This window comes from Echinops telfairi, unplaced genomic scaffold, assembly GCF_000313985.2.
Source record: "Echinops telfairi isolate 266 unplaced genomic scaffold, ASM31398v2 ScPeMD7_655;HRSCAF=1070, whole genome shotgun sequence".
Classification (NCBI taxonomy): domain Eukaryota; kingdom Metazoa; phylum Chordata; class Mammalia; order Afrosoricida; family Tenrecidae; genus Echinops; species Echinops telfairi.
In genome coordinates, this window is record NW_022104553.1 from 13,647,691 (window position 1) to 13,658,977 (window position 11,287).

Consider the following 11,287-nt stretch of genomic DNA (forward strand, 5'->3'; position numbering starts at 1 on the left):
ATACAGGGAATGCACGGTGTGCATTTTAAATCTGACCTTGGCCATGCTGGTACTCTGCAGTTGTGCTGACTGAGGGCTGAGGAGAAAACTGGGCAAGCTTGTCAGGCCCTCTGCCCTGGGATGGCTGGAACGGTGCCTGCGTCGTTTGGAGACCTGTCAGAGGTCTCGTCACTCCCCGCGTAGTTTGCTGAAGTGAGGCACTATGGTAAAGTGCCCGCCTCCCAGGACAGGTCCAGTCCCTCCTTGTGCTCTCACTTGAAATTTAGTCCAGGAGTTTGCTGCCAGATAGCTCAAGCAGACGGGCATTTTCGTTGAGCACAATGTTTTGACTTCAGGCCTTGTGCTGATGTGTTTGGAGTTGGCCTTAAAGGCTGGGTGGTGTCTCCACTTTCCTGACTAAAAGAGCTGACGTACTCTTGCGTCTGTTGTTGAAATGGCATAAGGCCCGAGTGCTGCCCTAGCCTCCCATGCCTGTGATTCCTAGGGGCAGGGAGGAGTTATACTAGATGTGTCATTAATTATGATCATCTCAAAGGTGACTGGTTTAAATGAGCTAAAGCTTCTGAGCAAATGAGACCATACATTTAATTAGCCCCTTAGGTCAGCATGCCTTTCCTCTTGAGGTTGACAAATAGCAAAAGGGAGGTCATCCATACCCCTACTTCACGGTCCCTGAGTCACGTAAACACTTGTGGAGTCAGAACTTTGCACTCGGCTTTTCTATTAGCTGAAAGAGCCCTGGTGGCGTAGTGGTTACACATTGGGCTGCTAACCGCAAGGTCAGTAGTTTGAAACTGTTGCTCCGAGAGAGAGAGAGAGAGAGAGAGAGAGAGAGAGAGAGAGAGAGAGAGAGAGAGAGAGAGGGCTTTCTACTCCCATAAAGAGTACCCCAGTGAGCAGTCCATGAAACTCCCAGGGACAGTTCCACCTTGTCCTGTAGGTTCGCTATGAGTCAGAATTGAATTGATGGCAGCGAGTTTGGTTTTTGTATTAGCTACCGTCTCTCACCCCACTAGCACTGCCAGCTGCAATCCTGCGTTTGTCCAGCTGTTTGAGTGACCAGGTAAAGCCTGCAAGATTGGGGATAGCTTCAGAGATTATAGATATCCCCAACCACTTAAGTGCTTGTGTACTCATCTATTTATGACCCTCCTTATTCCACAAAGGCTTTGTGCTTGTCCTTAAGCTACTTGGGCTTAGGTCTTATGAACTTCTTAAAGTCCTCCCTGATGACCCCATTACATACAGATCTCTCCGGCTTTGATTCTTTGGGATCCACTCTCTGTAGTATACAGGAAGGAGCTCATTGGTGTGGCTCAGCTTGCCCAGCTTTCAAAGCTCATTGCTATTGAAAATATACCCGAGAATCAGAAAGTCAGCAAAGATTTCTACAAGAAGAAAACCGCTAGTATATAAAGTTCATGTTCCTTTGAGCTCACTTACTTCAGAGGCAGTATAGCATCATGTTTACAACTTCTTGTCCTGACATTAGGCAGCCTGGATTCATATTCCACTGCCACCAGTGGAATGTGCCACCTATTTGGTTGACTTTATCCAGGTTACTCAACCACTCTGAGCCTTAATTTCTCATCCAATAAGTGGGGGTAGTAGGAGTACCTTATAGGTATTATCTTAGGTAATTAGTGATGTGGGGAACTCACAGAAATTTCTGGCACATTGTCAGTGCTCATTCTCATGTGCAGTTCAGCACATTTTTTTGCTGGGCCGCCCTGACTGTAAGGAGCTCTGGTGGCGTATACGTTGGACTGTTAACTGCAAGGTCAGCTGTTTGAACCCATCAGCTGCTTCATGGGAGAAAGCTGAGGTTGTCTGCTTCCATAAAGATTTACAGCCTCAGAAACCCCAGTGAGCAGTTCTACTCTGTCCTATGGTTGCTGAGTTGGAATTGACTTAATGGCAGTGAATTTGGTTTGGGTGCACCTGCTACGTCAAAGCCCCATTCTGAACATGGTCTAAATGGTGTTTTTGCCTGTTTGGAAATATCTTCCAACCCGCTGCAGTTTAGCAAGAGTCAATAAGGAGGATGACCTGTTCAGGCAGGTATAGTAATGCTATTAATTTACCACGTGTTTACCCTTCCCTGACTTTGTGCCAGGCCACTCAGCTGCACGACAACACTTTCAGCTCATTTCTCTACCAAAATTTGGCCTGCTCCTGATACATGGATTCTTCCCTTAAAGAATTTATATGTGTATGTGACAGACTGACCAACAAAGAGAAAAAGCATGTACAAGTTAGCATATTTTATCCCAGACTACAGTGATTTGGAACTATTAGCATAAATGTAGATAGCCCTACACACCTGACTAAGCCCCAGGCATCATTGTATTTAGAGCTCAGGGCTTTTACTTTCTGTTTGCTATGACTCTTAGCCATGGACAGATTAAATTAAATTCTGTGTAACTTATTAGTGAAAGTTGAGAAAATATAAATATACTTTAGATTTCTCTCTAACATGATTCAAACATTATTTTTGCTACTTAAAGGGATAAGCAGTAAGTCATCAAGAAAGGGTCATTAGGCAAAAACGGCCGAGTCTTGATACCACGGCTTTTCCTTTATATAATACTGTCTGTCTCATCTGCCGATCCTTTTGTGGATGCATGCCTTCAGTCTGTAGCTGGGGATAGTCGCTGCATTAGACTTCTTTTTAACTCACGGTCTATTTTCGCCCTGGGCATAAAGCAGGCACTCAGGTGCTTATGTAACAAAGCAGAGTTTGATATATTTAATGCAACTATTGCTTTCCAGTAGAGCAACTTTTATAAGAGCATGTGTAAGCTTTAGGTGAAAAGTGAATTCTGTCAACTAATGGGCAAAAAGATTTGAGAAGGGGACAATGCCTAAAAGAAAACATGTCATGCAATTGCTTAGAACAGGAAGGTGAATTGTGAGCGCTAGACTGGTGTGTGTGAATAGGAAGGGAAGGTGAAATGCACTCCTGGACTCGGAAGCACAAAGAAGCCAAAAGCTCCATCTATTTGAGGAGGCGGTTGCACAGTGGATCAGGAAAATTCAATATTTAGTCTCTCAAGCTTGAGAAGAGTGAACAGGAGGAAGCCAAGGCTGGCTGGAGAAATAGACCGTGGTTGTTAAAGTGGTAATCGGTTAGTTTTCCTCTGCCATTTGTGATCAGAAGGCTGTCCAGTTTTGAAATGGACCTGAAAGGAGAATGAAGAGTGAACACTTCAGGAAAAAAACCCCAAAACAACCAGACTTCCTTTGGGAGGATCTGTTAGGGCTCCCCTGAATGTCAGAAGCGAAGCAGAGCATGGTTTTAGAGAAAGGTCCCCAATGGATAGTTAAGGAATTGTAAAGAGTGAGGACCCCTGGAGGTGTAGTGGGTACACATCGGACTGCGAGCTGCATGGTCAGCAGTTCGAAACCCCCAGCCTCTCTGAGGGAGAGAGACCGGCTTCCTACTCCTGCAAACAGTTACAGTCTTAGAAACCCACAGGGCGGTTGCTATGAGTCAGCATCGACTCAATGGCCGTGAGGGTGAGTGGTGGTTGACTTGGCAATTCTCATGGTGTGAGGAGCCTGTATTCACCCCGGAGTTGATCTCTGGTGTCGGTTTTAGGATGACAGGACAGCTTTCTCTGATGCCGACCCCCTATTTACTCTCCTCCTGCCAAGGTTTCTGTTGAATGTGTTTATTTTGAACAGCATGATTTGCATATCTCTTTATTATTATTATTAAATACTTTTATTGGGGGCTCTTACAGCTCTTATAACAATCCATACATTCATCCATTGTGTTGAGCATATTTGTACATACGTTGCCATCATCATTTTCAAAGCATTTTCTTTCCACTTGAGCCCTTGATATCAGCTCCTTATTTTTTTCCTCCCTCCCTCCCCTTCCTCCTTCATGAACCCTTGATAAATTATAAATGATTATTTTCGTATCTTAGATCGTCGCTGTCTCCCTTCCCCCACTTTTCTGTTGTTTATTCCCCTGGAAGTGGGTTATATGTCGATCCTTGTGATTGGTTCCTCTTTCCTCCCCCTACGTTCCCCTTCCCCTTCCCCTCCTGGTATCTCTATTTTCATTATTGGGCCTGAGGGGTTGCATATCTTTTTTTTTTTTTTTCTATTGCTCTTTTTTTATTTTTTTTTATTTAACATTTTATTAGGGGCTCATACAACTGTTATCCCAATCCATACACACATCAATTGTGTAAAGCGCATTTGTACATCGTTTCTCAAAACATTTTCTCTCCATTTAAACCCCCAACATTAGGTCCTCATTTTTCCCCTCCCTCCCCGCTCCCCCCTCCCGCATGAGCCCTTGATAGTTTATAAATGGGTATTTTGTCATATCTTGTCCTGTCCGACGTCTCCCTTCACCCACTTTTTGGTTGTCTGTCCCCCAGGGAGGAGGTCACACACAGTTCCATGTAATCGGTTCCCTCTTCCCTACCCATTCTCCCTTTACCCTCCCTGTTTTGCCACTCACACCACTGGTCCTATAGGGCTCATCCGCCCTGGATTCCCTGTATTTTCAGTTCCTATCTGTACCAGTGTACCTCCTCTGGTCTAGCCAGTCTTGCAAGATCGAATTCGAGTCATGGTAGTGGGAGCGGGGAGGAAACCTTTAGGAACTAGAGGAAGGTTGTATTTCTCATCATTGTTACATCGCACTGTGACTGGCTCATCTCCTCCCCTAGACCCCTCTGCAAGGGGATCTCCAGTGGCCTACTAATGGGCTTTGGATCTCCACTCCGCACTCCCCCCATCATTCACTATGGTAAGATTTTTTGTTCTGATGATGCCTTACACCTGATCCCTTCGACACCTCGTGGTTGCATAGGCTGGTGTGCTTCTTCCATGTGGGCTTTGTTGCTTCTGAGCTTGATGGCCGCTTGATTACCTTCAAGCCTTTAAGACCCCAGACGCTATACTTTTTGATAGCCGGGCACCATCAGCTTTCTTCACCACATTTGCTTATGCAGGGGTTGCATATCTTACGGAAGAAGACAACACTAGCCGTTTAAGGGTTGGAGAGTGAAAGGGCCTGGACACTGGGTATCGTGTGGATTTGCCCGATCTAAGTTTCCCGCTCTCGGAAGAGAGCACAGAAAGACAGCTCTCCACTCGTGGTGGTATTGGAGATCCTCTACTCAGTAATTGCCTTAGTGAAACATTGTTTTAAAAAATGTTTTCAGGTGCTCTTCCTCAGTATGATTTTCTTGGGGCTGTCTGTCTGTGCTCCGTTATTTTGGGACTGCTGTACATTTATGCGCTAGGCAGAATTCATTGGATGACTTAACTCCTCAGAACGATGAGACTGTCTGTTCCCATAGAGACCTACGGTCTCAGAAGCCTTCTGTACGATCACTGTGAGGCTGTATCCATCCGCTGGATTGCAGTGGGTTTTGATTGTGTCAAAAAGAGAAAAGTAGCCCGGAGATGACTTTAGTGTGATTACTTCATATCTAAAAATCTGGAGCATGCCTAATCTTCACCAGAGTAGGGCACATGCTGTATAGTAAAAGATAGCTCTATAGGTCTTTCACATGCCTCTCTGGGCTTTAGTTTGAATTCTCTAATTGAAGTTCAGTTTGCACCAGTTTTCTTCTTTGCTACAAAAATCAGAGGCAGGCGAGAGTGAAACAATCTTGTAGTCTGAGGAATTCATTTGTATCCAGTCAGCTTCAGCATGTTCGCTTGTTAAGGGAAGGTTATAGTCCCAGTGAAAGTTGCTTCCTTAGCCAGAAAAAAAAATCCCTTCAGAATGTCCCTTCCTCCATTAGTTTGCTCAGCCCAAACAGCTGTGACTTTGGTTTGCAAAAAGGAAGTCTAGGCTAGTCTTCAGGAGAGAAAGTAGACTGCTGGGCTTTAGAGCCCAGAGACACCAAGGAGACCCCCAAAGTAGACAGTGGAGAGCTTGTTCTTGGGTGCCTCCGGCTCTCCTGTGGGTACAAGCCTGGTCTCTTTTCTGGAGAGGCTTCAGAACATGTTCCCCACGCTGGTTTCTGAAATATTACTGAGAGATTTTATGCGGTGTAGAAAATGTGTTGTGTAGACAGGATACTTTCATAGAATACCATTGCCTAACTTTGGTGTGGTCAGAGTTAATGGCCGTAATACTAGAAATTATATGGTTGGGCTTCATATTTATTCTTTCTTGGTAATTTGTAGATCAAGTTTGTTTAGTTTACAAATCAGAAATGTTTTTAAAAACAAGTCAGTTGTCTCTGCTTTACTTGTGGTGCCATTACCCCTATTACAAGCAGTGAGGATCCAGGGAGCAGAACCATCTTCTGGCTTAGTTCACTGCCAAGGGCAGAGAACGTGGTGGCTGAGAGGCAGGCTCTGACCCAACTCCGCCCTTTCCTTTGACTTGAGCCAAGTTTCAAAACCGCTCTGAGCATCTCTGTCTTTATATGTATAATAGCAACTGGTCTACTATGTACCTCTTAAGATGACTTGAACATCAATGAGCTAAAATATGTAAAGAATATCACAGGGCCTAGCATAGCCCTCTCACTCACCCCTACCCAACACCCCACCACCACCAGCCTTAGTGCTGTTGAATTAATTCTGACTCCCGACAACCCTATACGGCAGGGTTGAATTGTCCCTTTGGGTTTCCAAGACTGTCACTCCCTGTGGGAGTAGAAAGCCCAGTCTTTTCCCCCCTGAAGCATCTGGTGGTTTTGAACTGTAGACCTTGTGGTTTACACTCAACACATAAGCACTATACCACTCGGGCGCCACCACGGGCCCAGGGCTTGGTGAACAGGGGGCTGCTTGACTCATCTGATGGGCAGGTGCTTACAGCCTTTGAAGAATTAAGAAAGAGGATCCTTTTTGTTAAGGACATAGCTTGTATTGAGTTTGCCATTCTAAAACGTATAATAACGTATAGCAGAGACTCCTAATCTCGAGTGTGAGGAGTTGAAATTTAACATGTCTATAAAAATGGTAATGGTGACAAAATTACAAAATGAACACAGGCCCACAATCCAGTATCCAAAACCATGGGGTTTGATATGTTTTGCAATCTAGAACTTTGCGATTGTTGGGGAATATTACTTAACATGTCCCTCTGTCCCCTGTGCTTCGTGGAAGCAGGGAATCAGAATTAGACGCTTGCTCTGAGTCAGGCTTGGCTTTTCTTGGCAAGGCAACTTCATCGGGGATGTTACATCCTTCCAGCTGCTAGTCTGTCTTTTGTGTGATGTTAGCAGCCGTGGGTGATCACGGCCTAGATTATGATTTAATGAAGAGTTTGCAAATGGTGATACTTTCCGTTCTATTATCCCTTCTTCACATATTAACTGGAGTACATCTTAGACACTGTAGAGACGCTTACTGTTTCCAATGGTTTGGTTTTCCCAGGTACCATTTGTGCAGGAAAGATGGGTCAAATCTTGATTCTTTCCCTTTATTAATCAGTCGTGAGATCAACCTGCTAGCAGTCTTCAGACGTGACCTGTGATTTTTTTGTAAGGCTCGTTATGAACTCTTATTTTTAAACATTTGGTGTGCTTCAGTAATAACCCTTCGAAAATGCGCTCTGAGGCACTTACAGTTTAGAAATTTTATTTCACTACGAAGAGCAGCTGAATTAGTTTGTAATGAAATGGAGTTTGTGTTTTTAGTTTAATTGGATGATATTTCTGGAAAGCGCTCCCCGGTTTATGCTGGTTCCTTTGGTCATTTTGCAAAGCAAGCTTTCCCATCTGCTGCCCTTCTTACCACTCTTTTTTTTTTTTTTTTTCCCCCAGTTCTTGCAGTAGATGTCCCTGTAGGTGAGAAATCCTCATGAAAATGCTCCCAGGGGCTGGAGTCACCAAATTCTATAGGTTGTCATCTTAGTTATTTAGTGCAGCTATAACAAAAGTATTGCTTAAGAAACGGAAATGTATTCTCTCACAGTTCAGAAGGCTGGAAGCCCAAATTCAGGTCACCAGCTCTTGGGAAAGGCTTTCTTTCCCTCTGTTAGCTGTGGGCGAAGGTCCTTGTTTCCTTTCAACCTCTGTTGGCCCAATGTTCCTTAGAGATCTCCCTGTGCCTTGGCATCGGTCTTCCCCTGGGCTAGGAAGTTTTCAGTGCAGACTTCCCCCAGTTCCAAAGGCTACACTTTGCTCCCAGTTCTTTCTGGTGGTACCGAGCTCTCTCTGATCTTTGCTCCCATGTTTAATCTCTTTTATATCTAAAGAAGAGATTGACTCAGAATGCAGCTTAATCCTGCAGATGTGTCCTGCCTCATCAGCATCATAGAGGCTAGGCTTCACAACACATACGGTTATCCTATCCGATGGGGGAACATTACATAACAGGCCCTGTTGCTTTGATTTCCTTTCACCTGAGTAACACTCATTGTGACTTTCAGTTTCCTTAGCCAAGTTGACACATACTTTTGGGAGACACAATTCAAATTAAAGAAGACTTACTTTAAATGGTATTTCCCCCGCCAGCTTTAATGGGGGTCCAAGACAAGAACCTGAGCTTCATGTTGATGACTGAATCTCATTTGTCGGGTCTGTATATTACTGTCTTTGGACTGCGTAACAAAGGACCAGAAACCGGGTACTGGTGGGTCCAGATGATCCCTGCCATCAAACCAAAAATACCCACTGCCTCGAGTCTATTTTGACTCTTAGTGACCAGTAGGACAGAGTGTGACTCTTCCAGAGGGTTTCCAAGACTGTAAATCTGTGCAGGAGCAGACAGCCTCATTTTATTTCCTGCATTCTTACCTAGTGACAGCATAACCCCATCCCCACCGCCATCCTCATGCTGCTGTCTTCCTTCTGTGTATCTCTGTGTGTTCAGATGGTGCTCTGTGTGTGTGTGTCTTCGAAGGACACCAGTCTTACTGAGTTTAGGGCCCGACCTACTCTGTCTGGCCGCTCTTAACCAATTACAACTCTAAATTACAGCTGTGAATTGCTGTTTCCAACTATGGTCACTTTCATAGGTTATCAGACTTAGGACTTGAACCTATTTGTGTCGGTCTGGGTAGACTAGAGAAACAAATTCAATAGACACTCATGTATAAGAAAGAGCTTTATATACAAGAGCAATGGGATATTGAGAAAACAGCCCAGTAAACTGCATGGACATAGCTGACTTCTGGCTAGCCAGAGAAGAAACCCTACCATGAGGGAGAGGTCAAACACACATCTGCTCTCCATCTCTATGATTTGTTTCTCTAGGACCCCACACCTGGTACCATAATGTGTTTGTCAGGGTAGACTAGAGAAACAATTTTGAAAAAAATCGTTTTATTGGGGGTTCATACAACTCTTATCACAACCCATCCATCCATTCAGTGTGTCAAGCACATTTGTACATTTGTTGCCAACATCATTCTCAAAACATTTGCCCTCTACTTGAGCCATTGGTATCAGCTCCTCATTTTTTCCCCTCCTTCCCTGCCCTACCCCCATGAACCCTTGATAATTTATAAATTATTATTACTTTGTCATATCTTACACTGTCAGACATCTCCCTCTACCCAATTTTCTGTTGTCCATCCCCCAGGGAGGAGGTTATATGTAGATCCTTGTAATCGCTTCCCCCTTCTACCCTATCCTCCCTCTACCCTCCCGGTATCACCACTTTCAGCACTGGTCCTGAAGGGATCATCTGTCCTGGATTCCCTGTGTTTCCAGTTTCTATCTGTACCAGTGTACATCCTCTGGTCCAGCCGGATTTGTAAGGTAGAATTGGGATCATGATAGTGGGGGAGAGGAAGCATTTAGGAACTAAAGGAAAGTTGTATGTTTCATTGTTGCTACATTGCACCCTGACTGGGTCATCTCCTGCCCGTGACCCTTCTGTAAGGGGATGTCCAGTTGCCTACAGATGGGTCTTGGGTCCCCAATCTGCACTCCCCCTCATTCACAATGATTAGATTTTTTGTTCTTTGATGCCTGATACCTGATTCCTTCGACACCTCATGATCACACAGGCTGATGTGCTTCTTCCATGGGCTTTGTTACTTCTGAGCTAGATGGCCACTTGTTTACCTTCTAGCCTTTAAGATCCCAGATGCTATATCTTTTGATAGCCGGGCATCCAATTTCTTCACAATTGCTTATGCACCCACTTTGTCTTCAACGATCGTGTCAGGAAAGCGAGCATCATGGAATGCCAGTTTAATAGAACAAAGTATTCTTGCATTGAGGGAGTACTTGAGTGGAGGTCCAATGGCCATCTGCTCCCTTAATACTAAACCTATAAATATATGCACATATATCTGTTTCCCCATCAGATATAAATATATTTATGTATGTACATGCCTTTATTTGGACTAAAGAAACAAATTTATAGACACTTATGTGTATAAGGAAAAGCTTTATATATAAGAGCAATTGAATTTTGAGAAAACATCCCAACCCAGTCCAGATCAAGTCCTTAAATCTGATATTAACCCATATGTCTAATACCAATCTATAAAGTCCTCTTCAGACTCACGAAACACGTGCAATGACACCAAATGCAGCAAGATCACCGGCCAGTGGGAGGGAAGTCTTGTGGATCCAGTGGCATTGGAAGCATCTCAGCACTGGCGTGGATCTCCACGTGGCACCTCCAGGTCTAGGACTTGTGCTGCCATTAGCATAGCTCCATGTGTCTTGTCAGTAGAGAGTCTCTCGGAATGAGCGTGTGCTCTGTCTCCAACGAGTTTTTTTATCTCCTAGTTCCACCAAATGAGGTCATCACTCTGCAATCCAATTGACAAGCTAAACTCTGTCCCTTCATTCTTAAGCCTCAAATTGACAACAGATTATTTAACTACCATACTTTCTTTTTGAGGTACACAAGCACCATGTGACTGTCTGAGTGTGTTTCATGGGTTTTCTGTGTATGAAGGTTTTAAAAGTATATTAATAAAAAAATAACAACAACCAAAAGTATGTTAAGCACCTTTTCTCTTGGCTCCTTAACATTGATTTCTGATTCATTGCTTTCACTGCACTGATTTGGACTTGTGGCGTCTTCGTATATTCCTTTTTTGGCATTCAGGTACCTCTGCAAACATTTCTTTTTTTAAAATCATTTAAAAAATAATTTTATTGGGGCCTTGTACAACTCTTATCACCACCCATACATCCATACAAACACACTGGTACATGTGTTGCCATCATCATGTTCAAAACACTTTCTTTCTCCTTGAGCCCTTGGTATCAGCTCTTTCCCCCCCCCCCTTTCTCCCACCCTCTTTCCTTCATGAACCCTTGATAATTCTGTTGTCTGTCCCCCAGGGAGGGGGTTATATGTAGATCATTGTGATCAGTTCCCCCTT